This window comes from Lynx canadensis, chromosome C1, assembly GCF_007474595.2.
Source record: "Lynx canadensis isolate LIC74 chromosome C1, mLynCan4.pri.v2, whole genome shotgun sequence".
Classification (NCBI taxonomy): Eukaryota; Metazoa; Chordata; class Mammalia; order Carnivora; family Felidae; genus Lynx; species Lynx canadensis.
Genome location: NC_044310.1, coordinates 124,317,070 through 124,339,169, shown reverse-complemented (window position 1 = coordinate 124,339,169; position 22,100 = coordinate 124,317,070).

The window sequence follows — 22,100 nt, the reverse complement described above, 5'->3', positions numbered from 1 at the left end:
ATAAATTAGAAATGTACATTTTAGGTATACGGGCTTAGGACATTCCTCTGCCACCCTATGTCTGCTTTATTCTGTTACTCTGTCTCTTGCTTCATGTACACCAATTTATAATATGTTTAATAGGCATGTTTGTTTTGATCTGATAAGTATTGTCAGCAGTGAGCTTAAAGCTGAATATGACAAGTGGCCCATATGTGTGGCTAGGGTCATTAGAAGTATTGTATGTGGAACCCTGTCTCAGCAGGCTGGACACTGGCTGCTCTTCAGGGCACCAAGATGAGGGCCACAGATAAAGATGCAAGGTGGCACTGCCTTGAGGCTGAATTTTCCTCTATTTAAAACAAAGAAACAGACTTTGAAAATAAGTTGTTCATCAGATTAACTTTGGGTTAATTATTTACATAAGAAGACAACTTTACTAAAAGAATGAATTCAGGGACCTTGCCATGTATCTCTGAATTCTCACATAGCTCAATAAAAGATGCACATGGAGTTTTCTCTGCAATGTTGAGCCTTTCTTGGATCTATGTAATTTGATTTTGTACCACTGATAGATTGGTTGGGGGGAGGGCAGTGAGTGGATGATAGGTAGAATTGGGTGCTGCAGGTGGGAGTGTCATCCATGTTGGCTCCTCACAATAAAGCCATGAACTTTACCCAACTGTCTGTGTAGAATCACCCATTCAGCTTTACCAATAGCCCTTGCTTGGTCAGCTCCTTGCCTAAATGGCCTTCCACATTTCATGTTATTGGGATAATGCTTGAAATTCACCCGCCCGAAGGCCTTCTTTCATTGACTGCACTCTTCTTTTCTCTTTCTTTGGTTCCCCCCCTTTTTTTTTCACCCACTTAACGTCTACTTTTCCAGTTTATGTTGTCTATCTTCTTTCCCATCCCAGATCCTACTTCACCTTCACTTCCTGGGGCCTCTCCATGCCCCCACCCCTGGTTGTCCTCATCCCCTCCACAAATCTAACTGTCACCTCCACACAGATGCCTTCCAGATATGCACCTTTAGTTTCCAGTTACTCTTCTGAGCTTGAGTTTGACCTTGTTATTAGGAATCTTCATCTCCAGGGCATTGTAAAACCAGCATGTTCAGAAACACGCTTATCTTAGAAGGGTAGCAGATCATAGTGGTCAAGAGCATAGATTCTGGAGCCGGGTTGCCTGGGCCAACCTCCTTCCTGCCTCCCTCACTTCCTAGCTGGGTTATCTTGGTGCAAGTTGTCTTAACCTTCTTTGCCTCAGTGTCTTCACCATGATAGTAAGTGTAATAATCCTATGCAACTCAAAAAATTGTAAAAATTGCATGAGCAACAGACGCCTGGTCGATTTAAGTGTGCAAGTGCTTGTTTTTACTGTTTTACTATTTTTATATTTCTTTTTACTTAGAAAACTTAAGGTTTCTGCAAGATTCTCTTCTTTCAGATTGTATATATTTATGATATCGATCAGTCTTCCAGTGGCCCAACTTGAACCATAGGACTTCCATTCTCTCACCTTCAACTTTCTATAAATTATTAAGTCTTTTAGATTTTCTAAGTATTATGTTTCTTGTTTCTCTTCCTTTTTCTTCTCCTCTCCCATGATCACTGCATTAATTCTTCCTTGAATCCATAGGAGAGCTTCCTCCTCTGTCTCTGGCAATTGTTCAGTCCTCACTTCCTCTCTTTGCAGGTCTGTCTTGCATAACGTTAAGGCTAGTTTCCCTGAAACACAAGCTGAATCATGCCATCTTCATCCAAAACCATCACCACCCTGTCACAAATACACACATACTGGTCATTGAATGATTTATAAATCCTTCAACCCAGTAATGAGGTTCTGTGCAACCTCTCTTTTTCACTTACTGCTCCTTTGTTGTTTTCTCCAGGGGCTCCATATTATAGCAGTCTGCTCTAATTTCCAGTCCCCAAAATTGCTTAGCTTCCTTTTACTTCTGTGCTTCTGTTCATCTCTTCCCCTCTCCCTGAACTGTTGGCTACTCACTCTCCCAGGGCTATCAAGATCCTCTATCCTCTGGGACCAAGTGGAATGACAACCTACCCTATTAAACTCTCTTGTATCGCTCCAGTGAGAAGTGACTGCTCACTGGAAGAACCAAATCGCACTTTGCATTTACTACTCCGAGGGACACTTATTGCAAACCAAAGGGCTGAGTGTTGTGTAATGAGAAGGATTTGGAGTTTCAAGTTATAGGAACTGGGATTTTAGTTCAGGGATGCCAAAGTGAGCCTCCTTTTCCTCATTTTTAAAATGGCAATAACAGCAAATACATCACAGATTTTTGAGAATGAAGTCAGATATATATGAAAAGTGTTTAAAACTACCATGCAAAACAACTAGTTTCATTTAAAACTTTATTCTTAATATCTTTACATCCCCACAACACTTTACACAATGTAGGCTTTTTAGCATAAAAGTGTTGAATAAAATTATTTGTGAATGAATCCATCAGATTCAACTTGTAAAATCTTCTTACCATGAATTTCTTCTTTTCAAAAACCAATTTCTCACATTAACAGAGACCGACCTGGATTTGGGAGCCGTTTCAAGGCAGTGAAATGCAAGAAAGTGAAATTATCTGATACTTTTACAACTTGCTTTCTTGAATAGGAGAATGGCCTTTTACTAAATTATTTCTTTCCTGAACGAATCATTCAATCACAAGAAATGTTTAGTGTCCTCATATAGAAGTAATAAAATGATCTAAGAGATTATTTCTTATCATCATATAGCATCTATTCTGGCCCCTTGAGGTGCTAAAAGGCAAGGAATTAGTTAAGGCAGTTCTTCACATGGAGAGCACAATCCATGGGGAATCCTAATGAGTGAAGGTCATAGAAGTCTGCTGAGGAAGGATCATTTGGAGAACAGATGCGTTCAGAGGAGCAGTGGGGCCACCTCCTGCCCAGCTGTCAGGCCTTGAATTCAGAGGTGCTGGCAAGTGAGTGAGGGGAGAAAGGATCCTGACTCTTGTCTTGTCTAACTCAGTGGAAAAGCAAGGATCTGAGTACAAGGAAGGGAAACAAAGAACCCTGACAAATCCCCAGAGAGAGTGCTCACAGGGAGACTTCTAATAATCTCCCAATTGTAGCTTGGTGTCTCACATCTGTTTTCTCACTTTACCCTTTTAACACCCCATTGGGATATGGAGGGTAAGGTTCAGTATCCTCTTGCTTGACAAGAATGAGGGAGAAGGACAATGGGTCTGCACTTACCTCTAACAGATAAAGAAGGTGTTTTCAAGCAATACCAGGAGATATAGAACTCAAAAAAAAAAAATCCTTCTAGTTTTTTTGTCTTAAAAAGTTATTGAGAGGACACCTTTTGGGATGAGCACTGGGTGTTGTATGGAAACCAATTTGACAATAAATTTGATATGAAAAAATGTTATTTAGGACAAAAAAAAAAGTTATTGAGTTCAAGCCCCACATCAGGATCTGTGCTGACAGCTCAGAGCCTGGAGTTTGCTTTGGATTCTGTCTTCCTCTCTCTGCCCCTCTCCTGCTCACACTCACTTGCTCACTCGCTCACTCTCTCAAAAATAAATATTAAAAAAATGTTTTAAGTTATTTACAATAAGGTAAAGTTTCTGGGCCCCTTATGTTCTCATGTTAGCATTTCCATTTTGCTTAAAGGACCTAAGGGTGCCCTGGGTACTCCTCTAGATCATGTTACCAAAACTTAAGGACACTAGTCCTTCCTTCTGTCAGATATTCTCTTTTCCCATCTGAAGAATGGGACAAACTCAGAATCCTGGATCCCTACTAACTTTATTTGAAGACCTCAAGCAGGTCAATCATGAGAATGGGGACATTTTGGAAAATGAAGTAGACTTAGAAAAGGAAAAGGCTGGCCATTCATTTTTCACGTGAATTGGAATGTAACAAAATCCTATAATTGCTAAGTTTTTCTTATACACTGATTAATAATCTCACATGAATTTAAGGGTAGCCTGTTACCCTAGGTAGGGGTATGAAATTGTCTGAAATCTATCAATGAATAAGCTTGCCAGAATCTTGATTTCTAGGTTCAAGATACAGCTATCAAGATAAAAGAGAAGGTCATCAGGAGAATGCAAATAGACTCAATAGGTCCCTATACTCACTGTTTACTGCAGCACCCCTCTTCCCACAGAGAAAACAGCTCTGTGGAGCAGAGTTTGAAGTGGAAGCAGGTGACTCATGGGTAAGCTGGGTGCCACTCATGGAAGCTTCTTGAAGCCTAGGGATTGGCGATGAATGTGTGACTGTCCAGGGGTGTGGTCCAGCAGGGACAGCCGCCACCTTGGGGCACACGCTCTGGGCTGTTGCAGCACAGTGGAAATGGCACAGGGTGATTCATGCCACAGACACTGCAGTCAGCTCAAAGGTCTAGGGGAGTGTCTGTGTGCAGAGTCCAGCATTGAGCCGGAGGAGAGAGAAGGCCCATGTAAGAAGGGCTGATCCTATGGAGGAGGGTCAGTTGAAACAGGAGTGTTCCTGCCAGGGATGGGCTGAGCCTCAATGCTTTCCCATGCCACCCATCTGAATGGAGTTCTGCGATTCTGCAGATCAGCCAGTGGTCATCACTGAAGGAGTACTGTTCTATTAAAGTCCAGACAAGAAGAGACAGACACGTCTAGAGGAAAGGCCAGCATTGAACAGACAGAGAGTAAGACTAGGCAGTGCACTCGCTGTTCCCCCCTCTCCTGCAGGAACTTGTGAGGTTCACACTGATCCCAGTCAGGCAAGGCAGGGAGAGACAAGGGAGAGCGTTTTAATGCTAAATGTGACAGTCCTTTAAACCCGAATCCCTGAGAACATTAACTTGAGAAAACTCTGGGGTGACTAGTTTAAGATTTTGTTTTTGTTTTTGCCATCAGACAGGATAGGTTGAGAAAGAAAAGCTACATCTTGGCAAATGTGTGTTTGGAACTATGCAGTTGATATTGCTTGAAAAAAAGTAACATCTAGGGGCCGCATCAAACGTCCTTTATCTTTATTGGAAATGAATACTTAGAAATTTACATGCAGTTGATGGTAAGGACATTCTAGAATGGGAACTTTGTGGCTGCTGCTTTTTCCCAGATGGGAATGCCTTCAAGCTTACAGACTTTGTCATTTGAGCAGTGTCTGAGGTGTCCTGACCTGAAGCTGCCCAGCTTCTGTGCTACGCTGGCTGGGAATTGGCCCTTTCACTGAGGTGTGGCTTTGTCTCAGACAGGCACAAGTCTTCTCTTGTTCAACAGTTCAACAATTTCTGTTTATCAAGCATGTAGGATGTGCCTAGCACTCCACTAGATGCTGGTGGACTAAAGGATAATGTGTGGTCTCAGCACTGTGGAGCTGGCCCACAGCCCAGTGGAGCAACAGCTCCGGAACCATCAATTATGAAGTACAGTATAAGACCTATACTCAAGCACAGTGGAAGCAGGATGGGCCTCTGGAAGCCCTATGGTGGAGGTGATTGTACTTTTTCTGGACTGGTGAGAATGGAGGAAAGGATATAGAAAAGATGGGGCAGGGGAGAGAGAGAGGGAGAGAGGGTAAGAAGAAGAGAGACAGGGAAAGAGGGAGAGGGGGGAGTGAGAGAGAGCAGGAGAGACAGTGGGGGAAGGAGAGGGAGAGAAGTTGGAGGGGAGAAAAAGAAAGAGAGAGAGAGAGAGTAGGTGGGAAGAAAGAGAGTCTTTTCGTGTTGTTTCTCTTCAGCAAAAACCTCAAAAAGCCCAGGGGTATCTGCACTCAGCTCTTTGCAGAAGACTAGCAGAGGCTCAGAAGCGCTGTGAGGTGCACAGATCAATTTTTAACCGGTTTGTGCAGCTTTTGGACTGTTTTCTAAATTATGTCTAAAAGCATCTTTTAAAAGTTGAAATGCCCATTTTTCAACGCTTTTGTCCACTGACTATTGGATGTGATGCTGCAGCCTGGCCCCCACCTTTTCATTCTTAGTTATTTCCCAGGCTCTTCTTGTCGCCCGAGCATCTCACCCCTTGCTCGCTGTTCAGACGGCAATCTACCATGGCATTCTGTGCCTAGCAGGGTTTGATGATGATGCTACCAAGAGGCAACTTCCTTTAGCTCTGACCCAGCACAATGAACACGTTTGTCCTTTTTCTTCTTCACTCTTTACACCCCCTACCTACTGCATTCAGGCACTGTGCCAGAATGCTTGGTGACGGTATGAAGTACCAAGTGTACTCCATGCTCCAAAGATACTTATAAGCTGGCCTGAGAGTCAACACAGACACCCAGAACATGGAACTACTTTTCAAGGCCGGGAGGATTTGGGACCAGATGATAGTGATGCAGACCAGAGGTTTCGGCCATAACACTGCTGATGCTCTTTGCTGTGGTGCCGACCTGCACATTATAAGATGTTAACAGCATCCAGGTCCTCCACCCAGTACATGCTGGTCCACTATTCTAGTTCGTAACAGCCAAAAAGGTCTCTAAATGTTGCCAATATGCCCTCATGGGGCAAATCACCTCCAGTTGAGAAACACTAATGCAGACCTTAAGGACATCAGGTGTCAAAGGGGAGCTGTTGGTGGCTTGCAGTTCTTAGAGGGCCACTGAGTCTCAGCAATGACCGAAAGATGGGAAAGGTTTTGATGGGTGCAAAGGAGTGTGGGAAGTCTTTCCTGGGGAGGGCACAGCCTCTCACCTTCTCCTATTTGTATAGCTCTGTCTAGAGTCATTAACTCAGTCCAATTACTGCAACTCTTCCTATTTTATTTCCTCTCTACCTCCTCTTCCTTCCTGTCTTGATCCATGTACCTGACTCCTTTTCTCTCACTGAACACAGCTTAGGTGTGAGGTGATGTCTGTCGTCGCAGAACACCGAATAGCCTTCTTTGTGTGGACGCCTCTAACAAGGACTGTGGTTTCATTTGGTATCTACCTGCTGTTCCTGCAGAGAGCTCTCCAGTAATCTGCCTTCCTCAACGCTCAGCTGAGATTTTCCCATGAAACCTCCTTCTCTCTGTTTCTGTAGTAGATCTATCTTCTTATTCCATTTTGTTCCATCCTGAAAATGGTATGGACACAATCAGGTTTCCCTGATTCGAAATGCATTCGAATCATACTTGAGAATAAGAAAAATAGTGATCTCTGGTAGAATTTTTATGGCAGAGAGACCAAAAGAACAAGACTGATGGAGAGAAGACTCTTAAATATATAAATAATGATTTTGGATATGGTATTGATTTCTTCTGAGTTGGCAAGGGAAGTGCCTAAGCTAACTTGGCATAGCCTGTGGAATCCTGGTTCAAAAGCCTGATGGAGAAGAAGAAGGCAGCAAAGCCAGTAGCATGAAAACTGTGTGGAGTTGTTATTAGTAGCTGAGGTCTGCTGCTAAGAATGTCAATGCTGAATGTGTCATGAAGTTAATTTATTATCTTAGTTTATGGTTCATTTTGATGGTGCTGTTACTCTCACCTTCCTTCGAATTTCTGAATTATTTTGCAAACTGCAAATTTACCAATGTGCAACTATAAGGGCAACTGGTACCTAGTGTTTCTATTTAATTTTTATATATGTTTAAAAATATTGTATTGAATTTACTTTTTTAATTTGTAATTCCTATATGGCTAACATACAGTGTTATATCAGTTTCAGGTATATAATATAGTGATTCAACACTTCCATACAACAAACACCTGCTGCTCATCATGATAAGTATACTCTTTTGTATCCATCACAGTTGTGAGATCAAACCATGCACTGGGCTCCGTGATGAGCACAGAGCCTGCTTGGGATTCTGTCTCTCCCTCTCTCTCTGCCTCTCTCCTGCTTGCATACTTGCTTTCTCTCTCTCTCTCTCTCTCTCTCTCTGTCTCTCAAAATTAATAAACTTATATAAAAAGAAATTCAAGAAAATTCTGTACACTGATATTGTATCCTGCAACCCTATGGAGCTCACTAGTTTTAGTAGTTTTTTCGTGGAGTCTTTAGGATATTTTATAGAGTATCATGTCATTTGCAAATGGTGAAAGTTTTACGTCTTCCTTACCAATTTAGATACTTTTTCTTTTTCTTTTCTTTTCTTTTCTTTTCTTTTCTTTTCTTTTCTTCTCTTTTCTTCTCTTTTCTTCTCTTTTCTTTTCTTCTCTTTTCTTTTCTGTCTGATTGGTGCGGTCAGGCCTTCCAGTCCTATGTTGAATAAAAGCAGTGAGAGTGGATATCTTTGTCTTCTTCCTTGTCTTAGGGGAAAAGCTCTCAATTTTTACCATTTAGTATGATGTTTGCTGTGGGGTTTTCATATGTGGTCTTTATTATTTTGAGGTATGTTTCCTCTAAACCTACTTTGTTGAGGGTTTTTAATCATGTATCGATGTTGTGCTTTGTCACATGCTTTTTCTGCATTTTTTTGAAATGATCATACAGTTTTTTTTTTTTTTTAATTTTTTTTTCAACGTTTATTTATTTTGGGGACAGAGAGAGACAGAGCATGAACGGGGGAGGGGCAGAGAGAGAGGGAGACACAGAATCGGAAACAGGCTCCAGGCTCTGAGCCATCAGCCCAGAGCCCGACGCGGGGCTCGAACTCCCGGACCGCGAGATCGTGACCTGGCTGAAGTCGGACGCTTAACCGACTGCGCCACCCAGGCGCCCCGATCATACAGTTTTTAATCCTTTCTCTTGTTGATGTGATGCATCACATTGATTGATTTACAGATATTGACATCCCACTGGATTGTGGTGAATGATTTTTTTTCATGTATTTTTGGATCTGGTTTGCTAATATTTGATTGGGGATTTTTGCATATGTCTATCAGAAATACTGGCCTGTAGTTCTATTTTTATCTGTCTTTAGTATCTTTTATCTGTCTTTGGTGTCTATCTGGTTTTGGTATCAGGGTAATATGGGTCTCGTAGAATGAATTTGAAAGCTTCCTTTCCTCTTCTACTTTTTGGAATAGTTTGAGAATAATAGATATTAACTACTTTAAATGTTCAGTAGAATTCACCTGTGAAGCTGTCTGGTCATGGATTTTTGTTTCTTGGGAGTTTTAAAAAAATTTTTAAATGCTTATTTATTTTTGAGAGAGAGAGAGAGAGCAGGGGAGGCAGAGAGAGATGGAGACACAGGATCTGAAGCAGGATCTGGGTTCTGAGCTGTCAGCAGAGAGCCCAACGTAGGGCTCAAACTCGCAGATGGCAAGATCATGACCTGAGCCGAAGTCGGACACTTAACCGACTGAGCCATCCAGGCACCCCTCTTAGGAGGCTTTTGATTACTGATTCAATTTCATTGCTGGTAATTGGTCTTTTCAGATTTTTTATTTCTTCCTGATTCAGTTTTTGAAGGTTACATGATTCTAGGAATTTATCCATTTCTTCTAAGTTGTCCAGTTTGTTGACATATAACTTTTCATTAAATTTTTTGTATTTCATTAAATTTTTAAATGAATGAATTTCATTAAAATTCATTAAAATTTTTGTATTTCTGTGGTGTTGATTGTTGTTATTTTGCCTCATTCATTTCTGACTTTGGGTCCTCTTTTTTAATGAGTCTGGCTAAAATTTTATCAATTTTGTTGATCTTTTCAAAGAATCAGCTCCTGGTTTAATCAATTTGTTCTTTTTTATTTATTTATTTATTCGCTTGTTTACTCATTCATTCATTCTAGTTTCTATTTCATTTATTTCTACTTTCATCTTTATTATTTCGTTCCTTCTACTGATTTGGGTTTTGTTTGTTCTTTTTCTAGCTCCTGTAGATGCACGTTTAGAATGTTTGAGATTTTTATTGCTTTTGAGGTAGGCCTTTATTGCTGTAAACTTCCCTCTTAAAACAGCTTTTGCTACATCCCAAAGATTTTAGACTGTGGTGTTTCATTTTCATTTGTCTCCATATCATTCTGATTTCTTCTTTGATGACTTGACCCATCATTATGTTGACCCATTCATTGTGTACTAGCTTTTTATTTAATGTGCATGTATTTGTGTTCTTTCCAGATTTTTCCTGTGGTTGATTTCTAGTTTTATAACATTGTGGTCAGAAAAGATGCACGGTATGACTTCAGTCTTTTTTTAATTTGTTGAGACTTACTGTGTGGCCTAATATGTGATCTTTTCTGGAGAATCTTCCATGTGCACTTGAAATATTGTGTATTCTGCTGTTTTAGCATGTAATGTTCTGAATATATCTGTTACATCCATCTGGTACCATGTTTCATTCAAAGCCAGTTTCCTTGTTGATTTTATGTTTAGATGATCTATCCATTGATGTTAAGTGGGGTGTCAAAGTCCCCTGCTATTATTGTATCACTCTTGATTACTTTATGTTTGTTATTAACTGCTTTATGTATTTGGATTCTTCCATATTGGGTGCATAAATGTTTACAATTGTTATATCTTCTTGTGGGATTGTTCCTTTTATGATTATACAGTATCCTTCTTTGTCTCTTGTTACAAGTCTTTGTTTTACAGTCTATTTGTCTGATATAAGTATGGCTATTTGGCTGTCTTTTCATTTTCATTTGCATGATAAAAATGCTTTTCCATCCCTTCACTCTCAATCTGCATGTGTCTTCAGGTCTAAAATGAGTCTCTTGTAGTGCCTAGTTTTTCTTGACAAGTGTTTTTTTCTCCTAGCCCTGTCATGGCTTCTGGCTAGTTAAGTAATGAACCTTGTGCTGACATAGTCCATCTGCTGCAAGGACCTTAAATTTGACACTGATGAACTTGATTGGAAGGTTCCTTGAAGGTTCAGTTCAATGTCAGGCTCTGAGTCCAGACCTTCCCACCTTGGGCATCTATCTTAGACAAATCACTTAGAGGTCTCCATTCAGACCATCTCTGCAGAAGACTGATTATTCTAATAAACAGTCTTTCAAACTGAATCTCAGGTTTGGCTTCAGCTTTCTTTTCCACATTCAGCTTCCTAGCTGGTTATGGGAGATCATAAATTGAATAGGCTCAGATACCATAGGTGGCAGATGTATGAGTTGTAAGAGGAGAAGGAAAAAGCTAAACTTAGGTATCTGCTGTTTACTTACATGTGTAGGCAGTAAAGCCTGTCTCAGTATGAATGTTACCTTCTCTTATATGTGGGGCTTTAAAGGCAAAAGTATATATTTTTTCTTCATAGTACTATGCATCCAGAATTTTAAAAGACCTTTAGAATTGACCAAGTTCATTTGTATTTCCTAATTGAGCTCATCCTTAGTAATACCAAAGCCACCTGTTTGTGTAAGCATTCACTCATTTAACCCTCACAATCTGGGAAGGTAGATACCATTAATGTTTATATTTCACAGGTGAAGAAACTGAGGCACAAAGATGTTAAGCAGTTAACCCCAAATCCCATAGCTGGAAGTTTAGAATTGGGTTTGAATTTTGGCAGTCTGGTTCTAGAGCCCATGCTCATGGGCACTATGCTCCGTTCCCTCTCATACTCTAAAACCTCTCTTCGGTCAGTGTTTCTGTTCACTGAGGGAATACGTATGGTTGAAGGCCTTACTACATGCCAGGCACTGCATAAATGTCACATAATATCACAGTGTTGTGTATTATTATGCCCACCCTAAAATGTGGACTTACTCTGGCTTACACAGATGTCAAGGGTCAGAGACAGAATGAAACTCTAGAAGATTCTGTCTCCAAATTTGTACCACCTCCTCCCCTATCCCCACAAATAAGCTTTATTTAGAGAAGTACTAATTAAACACATATCATGTGTCTTCTGTGTCAACACTGAAGAATAGAGGAGCTGATAAGTTTGCCTTGGAAACACTTATACCATCACTATATAGGCAATACACAAATAAAGACGTGAGATAATTAGCAAAAGAATGGCCAGTTCTATTATGGCAGAATGCCAGTGTTTAAGACAAAGAAGAAAAATATTCACAGAGAAGCTTATAGAAGGGACAGTTTTATTTATTTATTTAAAAAAATTTTTAATGTTTATTTATTTTTGACACAGAGAGAGACAGAGCATGAATGGGAGAGGGTCAGAGAGAGGGAGACACAGAATCTGAAGCAGGCTCCAGGCTCTGAGCTATCAGCACAGAGCCCAACGTGGGGCTCAAACTCACGGACTGTGTGATCATGACCTGAGCCGAAGTCGGATGCTTAACTGACTGAGCCACCCAGGCGCCCCAAGAAGGGACAGTTTTAGAGAGACCATAATTACTGAATCTGTGTTCCTGGACAGTCCCAGTTTTAAAATGTTTGGCCTAATTATGCTAATCTATCAGATCTCATATCACAATTATTGGTTCATAAAACATGCTCCATGGTTACCAGACTTGCATTAAGCCTTATGGAGAGAAACAGTCTAAACCTGAGCTTTGGTGGCTGGGAACTGGGTAGGCAGGCTGCAGTGAGCTCGGGACAGGTGTGCACCGAGTCGACAATGACAAGGATCATGGTGTATTTGCTGGATTCGCAGGAGAAGGGCGGAGATTAGAATGATATGTCTCAATTATTATTTGTGGCATTTTTAAGTTTATTTTTCCTCGTAGGTGATGCCCAGTATCACACAACTTTCCACTCAGTCCTTGAATTGGTCAAGAACAGCAGCCTACTCCAGAATCAATGGCATTGAAATAGGTCTTTACTTCTACGCATGCCTAGCCCTTTAAGTATTGAGTTGGCACCATTGCCCCCTACATCTTTATCTGGCTTTGTTAATCTTATTTCCAGCTTCTGAAAAGAACAATATATCCAAGTACAATCATTAATTGAATATGATTCAATCCGGTCCCATCTTTAATAAGAAACCAAAGAAGGAAATTCAATTAGACTCACCTTTTCCATTTCAAAAGATCAAGTCCTCCACTTTCACAGTTAAAATTATGAAAGATTAGTTTCTTAGTGGAAGGCTACAGGAAAGTTTGGATTCCTGTCAAATATTTAGTGTAATATCTTAGGATCGGGATTAATATAGCCTTTCAGCAGCTTGCTCTGAATTTCTGTCGATGCAATCTCTCTTTTGGAAGCTTTTAAATAAAAGGCATTCTGTACTCTGGCGTGACTCAAAGTGTTCAGCAGAAATGGTAACAAGATCAAACAATTTTAGGACAAGTTCTCATGCCTTCTGGTCATGAAAATGCAGACACCTCAATCTCATTTCCATAGCTCAGTGTTGATCCGCTTACTTTCAGAGAAAATTGAAATTATTGAAACCAGGTTTGAAGTCTGTGAATATTTGGGGGTTGATCCATAATTACAAATTAACAGCAGCAGTATAAAACAAAATGTGATAAAATAAAATACAACCTAATTACTTCGTTTGGTAAAATTATGTCACATATCCCTAGAGAATCATATTATTAATGATGATATTATTATCAGAGTTAAAATTTACAGCATCTATTTTAGTTTCTAGATGCTCTGAGTGCCTTATTTTTCTCAAACCTGTATTTGTTTGACCCTAAGGCATTGATTATAGCCCCTAGGCTATAACCTCAAATTATGCTGCTTTTTCAACCCTAGTAGATATGCCTGTTTTTCCAGGAATAAAATACATCCTACTATCCTTTATGCAAAGTTATCTACAAATCTGTATTGGAAACTAGAGTTACATGTAAATAAGTGGGATTATTTTGTCCCTCCAAGCTTTATTTTGCAGTCTGATTGTATGATGTGTTACAAGTATAATCATAAAAGAGTTTATTTATGCAAAACTTTCCATGTTGTTTCAATGAGTTCTGCCTCAAAGCACTGTTTAAACAGAAACCCTAGTGTCCCCTGGTATTCCAGCTAAAAAGGTAAATATTTGTAATAGGCATACTGCAGTCATATTCTCAACATTGGCAAGAGCATTCATTTCTTTTTATGCCATGCTGCCAGAAGCTGGCACCCACCAACACCTGTGGCTTTTGCATCGAAATGTGAGTCCTAGGTTGGTGTTTTCTTTTCCACTGACAGGATCTAGTGAACAGGCAAGGTGTGGACTTCAGTCTCTGAATTGCAGAATAAAGAAATAACACTGGATCCATTAGCAACTCAAATTACACAGATCCCAAGGGAGAACGAGGTTGGCCTCTCTACAGTCACAACATTCTAGAACAATGCTTTCACAAAAGTGTTTAAAAATGCGGGTAAATCCCTTCTTTAGAAGAATATTATTTGTAAGTCCAACAAGAGTCATAAAGTGATATGGGCTGTTATTTATTCAGAGCTTTCTCTGTAACAGGCACCATGTAAATTCCTTTCTTAGTTTTCCCTATTTAATTCTCAGAAGGGCTACATGAGGTAAGCGTGTCAGTGTCCTCCATTATGAGGACAGGCTTAGAGAGTTGGTATAGAGAGGCTGGCTTGGAGAGTTGATATAACTCACTAAAGTCATGCACCCTCCCTGTGGAAGACCACACTTCAAATGCAGATAGTCTCACCCCAGAGCACAAGTCCTTGGCCACAAAAAGCAGACCTGCTGTTGTGAGAACAGACATGAGCTGGGTTGTCCACAGGAATCATCTCTACTTTGGTCCTCACCACCTGATGACATGTGAGCCTTCTCCAGTATCCCTAGAGAACATCCCCAGAGATCACACAAAGGTACAATAAGTGATGTAAAGCTGGGAGAGAAGACCTAAGTTTGTTTTCTAAAAATATATTTTTAAGGAATGGATAAGTGATGATTTGTTTTTGTTTAGTTTTTTTTTTTTTTGTATCAGATCTTCTTGTTTTTTCCAGCTTTATTGAGGCATAATTGACAAAAATTTTATTTGTGATATACAGCATGATGTTTTGATATACAAATATGTTGTGAATTATTACCACAATCAAACTAATTAAAATATTATCTCCCATAGTTATTTTTATGTGTATGTGTGATAAGAACATTTAAGACTTATTCTTTTAGCAAAGTTCAAGTAATACCATGCATTGTTATTACCTGTAGTCACCAAGTATACATTAGAGCTCCAGAAATTATTCATCCTGCATAACTGAAACTTGATATCAGCATTTCCCAATTTCTGTCCCTTCCTCCACTCCCATCCCCCTCCTCCACTCCAGGCATTGGATACCACTATCCTACTATCTGCTTCTATGAGTTTAAGAATGTCAGCACATGAGTAGAAAGGCTTAGGAAAAGATAAGGAATTTGGGGTTCATTTTCTGGATGAACATTCTAGAAAGAGCAGCCTGGTGCTTTTTCAGGATGTGGCTACAGGGGCAACAAAACTAGATCCAGACCGATGAGCAGGATGAACTATTCTCACGTTTCACTGCACAAAAGTTATGTGGGGAGCTTTAAAAAATACCAATGCCTGGGCCCTGCCTCATCCTGAATAAAACCCTATCTATCTATCTATCTATCTATCTATCTATCTATCTATTTATCTAGATTTATCTATCTATCGACAGTGTGAGTGGGAGAAGGGCAGAGAGAGAGAGGAAGAAAGAGAATCCCAGGCAGTCTTTGCACTGTCAGTATGGAACCAGCATGGGGCTCGAACCCATGGAACTATGAGATCATGACCTGAGCCAAAACCAAGTCAGATGCTTACCTGACTGAGCCACCCAGGGACACCAAACCATATCTTTTGGTGTGGATCCATGCACTGGTCATATTTTCAGTTCCCTATGTGATTTTTAAAAAAAATTTTAATGTTTATTTATTTTGAAGGAGAGGGAGATAGAGCCTGAGCAGGGGAGGGGCAGAGAGAGAGAGGGAGACACAGAATCTGAAGCGGGCTCCAGGCTCTGAGCTGTCAGCACAGAGCCTGACACAGGGCTCAAACTCATGAGCTGTGAGATCATGACCTGAGCCAAAGTCAGACACTTAACTGACTGAACCACCCAAGCATCTCACCCCTGCCATGTGATTCTAATGTGCAGCCAGAACTAAGAATGTCAGTTGAAATATAGGAAAGAGTGGCTGACAATTCAGAGTATACAATGGTAATTGGGGTGCAGAGGGTGAATATGAAAAATAGTTGGAAGGTAAGCATAAATATAGCAAGAACTGATAATCATGTCAATGGGGGTGGAGGAAGAGAGATGAGCTGTCAAGAAGGGTTCCCTGCTTGGGGCCTGGGTGGATTATAGTGCCTGCAGCTGAAGTAATAAATTCATGAAGAGTAGGTATTTTAAATGAGGATGAAAGTTAGATTTTGGTGATGCAGAATATCAGGTGGTTCAAGGACAGCCAAGGAAAGGGTGCATAGTCACAAAAGCAGGGGGCCAAGGAGGAACCCCATATGTAAGCAGCAAGTGAGGAAAGAGAACACAGGAAAAAAAAAAAAGAGATGTCTAAGGAACTCATCTTGCCTTCACTGTCTAATTTCATAGCCACTAGCCACATGTTGATATTTAAAAAAATTTTTTTAAATGTTTATTTTTGAGAGGGAGGGAGGGAGGGAGGGAGAGAGAGAGAGAGAGAGAGAGGCAGAGCATGAGCAGGGGAGGGCCAGAGAGAGTGGGAGACACAGAATCAAAAGCAGGCGCCAAGCTCTGAGCTGTCAGTGCAGAGCCTGACGCAGGGCTCAAATTCATGAACTGTAAGATCATGACCTGAGCCAAAGTTGGCCGCTTAATCGACTGAGCCACCCAGGTGCCCTGATACATGTTGATATTTAAAATGGAATCCATTCTTTGGCAGATTTGATTAATGGGAAAGGCCTTACCTCTTTCTACTAAAATCTTTGTAGGCCAGTATTTTCTTTATTATATTTGTTCATTTAATAATTCACTCATTACCTCACTCATTTACTTACCTAGTCTCTTATCCCATTTCTATCCAAGGAGGAAGCTGGTGATGCCACCCCCAGAGTATGGTGAGTTCTGTTAAGGCTGGGAGGCTGGCCCCATTCCAACTTGGTAAAGCCAGTCTGTCTCCATTTCCAGTGATGTGAGCTGTGTGTCTAGTCATCTCATTATCTTGCAGTACCTATTAAAAACATTTCTCCCTTTTACTCTAGAAACAAGAACTACATTTCATAAATGAGTGATGTGACTGCTAAATACATGGATTAAAAAAAAAATGTAAAGCGCTCCGGGATTTTCCAGGATAAGAAGTCATTACAGATGTTGTCTTGTTTCAGATGTCTTGGAGATTAAATAGGCCTAAATCAGCTCCTGAGCATTTTATTAGTGAATCTGTGTCATTTGAAATCTTTCCCTGAAACTTTCCCACCCACTCTCTAACCCCTGCTTGAATAATGGAGTAATTAGGGATGAGCTCAGACTCTCCACTTGGTCTTGACCTATCCCAGATGGTGTAATAGTCATGGCTTTATCAGTAAAGAATAGAAGGGCAGGCGGGGGCTATGCCAAGAAAATAGTACTTGCATTAATGAAAAGTCATTTGGATTCACATTAAAACTCTTTAATATTGTTCATTGCCCTCGCATTATTCATTCTGTTGATGCATAGGGGTGTACATACTCTCACCCTGGAATTGTTTCTGAAAACAGACTGTCAGTCCTGTTGTTGAACTGGCATGCTTTGATGGGACAAGGAAATGTTGTTCAGTAAAGAAATTCTAGTAGAAAATTCTTTTTAAAGGGAATTTATTTTTTTTATTTTTTTTTATTTTTGGGACAGAGAGAGACAGAGCATGAACAGGGGAGGGGCAGAGAGAGAGGGAGACACAGAATCGGAAACAGGCTCCAGGCTCTGAGCCATCAGCCCAGAGCCTGACGCGGGGCTCGAACTCACGGACCGCGAGATCGTGACCTGGCTGAAGTCGGACGCTTAACCGACTGCGCCACCCAGGCGCCCCTAGTAGAAAATTCTTTATAGTCAAATGTTCACTCATCAATTGTTTATTGATCACCTACTATGTGCTGCAGTAATGTTGAGTACTAGAGAACACAGTTCTATAAACTTCACTCTTAAGATATTCTTAATCTTCTATTGGAAAATATATGGTTCTATATACTGGGCACTGCTTTAGAGGGTTTTTACATATTTAACCCACTTCCTCTTCCCAACAACACTATGAGGTAGGTGTTGTCATTATCAACCTCATTTTATAGAGAAGGAAATGAAAGAATATGGAATTTAATGTCACATCGCAAATTATACAGTTAATAAAGGCAGAACTGGGATTAAACCGAGGTTGTCTCCAATCTGTGCTCTTAATCACTAAACTTTCTTTCCCCTGTTCAACTCTGATCTCCAGTGGGAGATGAAAAGAAACTCCCCTTGAAATTAACTTATTTGTAGAATGTGGCTATTTCTTCATCTGTGGTTGACATTTAGTTCTCTCTATATAAATGATTCTTGAAAAGGAGCATTTTTAAAATAAATGCTCTTTCTCTTCCTATCAAGCATTATCTAGCCAAATAGAAACAAAGGAAGAGGTAAACATTTAGCTTTACCATGCATACCTTGGGTTATCTATGAGGATTTTTGACCTCTTAAATCTAAAACAGTTTTATAGGTATTCTTGGAATCTTTCATTCCAAGTGTTTAAGGATTGCTGTCTAGAACAAGGACAGATTGCTTTGTTTTAGAAGTCATAGGTAAATATTTATACAAGAATGCCAACTTTTGCTAGGCTATACAAACCACATTCCACCTTGGGCTGCATTACTAGTTGCCTCAATTGCCTGCACATCCATAAATGTGCGTACGGCCAAAACCAAATGTCCTCCAGCCCTAGGAACACAAAGAAGTTAAAGAGACCAGTAGCCCCAAAGCACTTAGCAATTTTATTAGGACTTGGGTTACTGGGAAAGTTTTATTTTATCACTCAGCTATTATCTTGAATCTGCCATTCACTCAAAGGTTATTGTTGCCCTTAATTCAGCTCTGTACCTTCTGGGCTCTCACAATTTTGTTGAGCACTTTTCTACCCAGATAGATAACAGGATTTGGTGACAGCTTTCAATTGCATTACCACTGAAACTTTTGTAGATCTAGGATTTCTTTGTGTAGGCTGGTCCCTGACTATGACTTACTTAGGCTAGTACTTATTAGCTTATAAAACTGGCCTGACTCTGTAAAATAAATCACTAATTCTTCCAGAGTAACCACCTCTAGCAGTGTTTATCAACACACACATAAATAATCTAGATGACCATCATGAGGGATTCATCATGACCTCTGACGTGCTCCTGGCCTATCCTATAAGTTCATTTAGTAATAAGATCCCTGGTCAATAGAAGTATCACCTAAACTCCAGCTTTCAAAGGTTCTGTTGTGTTCTTGAGAAAGAGTATTTGAAGCGAAAGGAATGAAATTGGCAGAGAAGTTATGGTCTTTTAAGTATCTGAGAAAGGCTCCCATATACAGAGGGATGGCTGTGACCCAATCATTCCTTGGCAAATGAACAAAAGAGAAAATACAATTACTTAAGCAGAGAAAAATACCCAATTTGAGAAATTAAGAACAAACTACAGAAAAAATATGATAGCATTCCAATTTTCCCTTAAGTTATCTACTATTTAAAAAAGTTTTAATAGCTGATCTTCGTGGGCACATGGTAAAATTTGTTCTTCCGTGTTTTTTAAAGAATTTTTTAATGTTTATTTTTGAGAGAAAGAGAGAGAAAGGGAGAGAGAGAGAGAGAGAGAGAGGCAGAGGCAGGTGTGGAGGGGCAAAGAGAGAGGGAGACACAGAATCTGAAGCAGGCTCCAGGCTCTGACCTGTCAGCACAGGGCCTGACATGGAGTCTGAACTCATGAACCACAAGATCCTGATCTGAGCTGAAGTCAGATGCTTAACCAACTGAGCCACCCAGGCGCCCCTGTTCTTCCATGTTTTACTTGTCGTGTTCATCCATAAATAACTTGGCACTATGTATCAAGAACCATAAAAATGTTCTGATTTTTTGACCCACTAATTCTCCTTTTGGGAGCCCAAAATATGAAGAAATCACATGAATAAAGATATTAATCACATCAATTGTTAAAATACTATATGAAGAAACTTAAATGCCCAACAATGTAGAAATGGTTACAGAAATTATAACATGCCCATTTAAAAAGTTTTTTTAAATTTTTTTATTTTTTATTTTTGAGAGAGACAGAGCATGAGCAGGGGAGGGGTGGAGAGAGAGGGAGACCCAGAATCCAAAGCAGGCTCCAGGCTCTGAGCTGTCAGCACAGAGCCTGATGTGGGGCTTGAACCCACAGACCGTGAGAGCATGATGTGAGCTGAAGTCGGATGCTTAACCAACTGAGCCACCCCATAACATGCCCATTTTATAGGTGCATAAAGTAGAGATACTCTTAGTCTAGGATCTATTCGACATAAATATTTGTCTTTTGTGTGTCAAGTGCTTTTCCAGATTCTGAGACTACAGTGGTAAGCAAAATAATACCATTTGCTACCAAGCCCAGGAAGCTTAGAATCTGGTAGGGAACTAGATATTAATGAAAATAATATGTTACCTTCATGGCCAGGTATTTAGGAGGGCCATTTTCATTGTTTAAAGATTTGCATTAAACATTTTACTGGACAGACTTGGTTTGGGGCTGACTCAGTCAATGTACAGGATAGATAACCTTGATGTTGTGTTTGTCTGTGGCTTAAGAACACAATAGGTAATGGGAACATTTGATAGCATGTAGGAAAGGAGGTGTGGAACTCTCAAAGCACTCAGGCCATCAATGCTATTAGGAGCTCTGAAATCTAATGTTTTTAAGCTCAGTTGAGTCTTCTGTTGACCTAACTAAATGTTTAGGACAACAGCATTTCTGCTTCTCTCGTGTACTTTTTTTTTTTTTTTTTTTTTTTTTTACCCTGTGTATTGGAAACAGAGTATGAATAATTAATGAGCAATTTTTATTGTATCTCATGAAACTATAATGATGCTAAGTTTGTTGCATGATACAGATAATGGGATAAGATTAGTCCTGCAGTTCCACTGCAAACTTCGATGTTCCCTTATCAAAGTTTAATGACCTCTTGCTGTGACAAAGAACAACATTAGGTGCTTAAAAAAATTCACTTTCAACCTAATTTGCAGATATTGAGCAAAGGCTAAGGAATGTTGTAATGATAGATTTCATGTTTTGGGTATTCATTGGATCCAAGTATGTGGTAAATGTGTCTATTTCAGAGGGAAACATATTTAGTTTTTTATTTCTTTTTATTTTTTTAATTAATTTATTTTTTTAATGTTTATTTATTTTTGAGAGAGAGGGACACAGAGTGTGAGCAGGGGAGCCACAGAATCCGAAGCAAGCTCCAGGCTTTAAGCTGTCCTCTCAGAGTCCAATGCAGGGCTTGAACCCAGGAACTGCAAGATCATGACCTAAGCTGAAGTCGGATGCTTAACCGACTGAGCCACCCAGGCGCACCTCACAGAGGTCCTCACAGGGCCCCTTCTTATATGGATAATTTTACAGAGTTATGAATCATTCACATGCGTTGGGGTCTTGGGTTGTGATTTTTTATTTTTTTTTTACACATAAATGCATTTGATGCTTCTCTTCATTCACATGGAGCACTTATTCCTTATTTCTTGTTTTAATGGTAAAGGGAATTGTGCCCCTCTCCCTTTTCATCTTTATTAACATCACCTCTGGCCCCCTCCTCCTTGTTTGAGATCAGTATCACGAGGAAGCATTTGCTTCTGAGGTTTAGGTATGACTGATAAAAATAAAATAAAATAATCCTCTCATATATATACAAATTATGAACCTGCTATTCAAAAGACCACTCACTAGCCAGGTTACCCTGTTTCTCTGTGCCCCTGTGTTTCTGCAGGGATTGTAGAGCCTCGTGTTATTGTTTACCCTGCAGAGATCTCAGCTGACCTTTCAACAACTCCAGCAAGTTTTCTCCAGGAATAAATCAGTGAAACACAAAGGCCACATCAAAGAGGGAGCCTTCAGGGCTTCCGAGATGTGTACCTTGGACATGGAACTCTCCTCTTCTGTCTCTAAAAGGCCAGAGTAGGAGTGGGCAGTGGGTAAATTGTTGCATCAACATACAGTAATTAATTCTATGCTGGAAGTAGATGACACATTTGGAGACAGCTTGAAACAGCTCATGTAAACATAGGAAACATGGAGAGTGGGATTGACCAACTTGATGGAAAAGACAAGTTTGGTTGATGTTTGTCTTCTGGGGAATTATCACTTCAAATTCTGAGGCTCTATCAAATGTAGTACTAATTTATTTCCTATGTATCTCTTTGGTCCTTGGGCATCTCGGTAAAACAAATTCTCTCAAAATACAAGAAGAGTTTTGAGATTT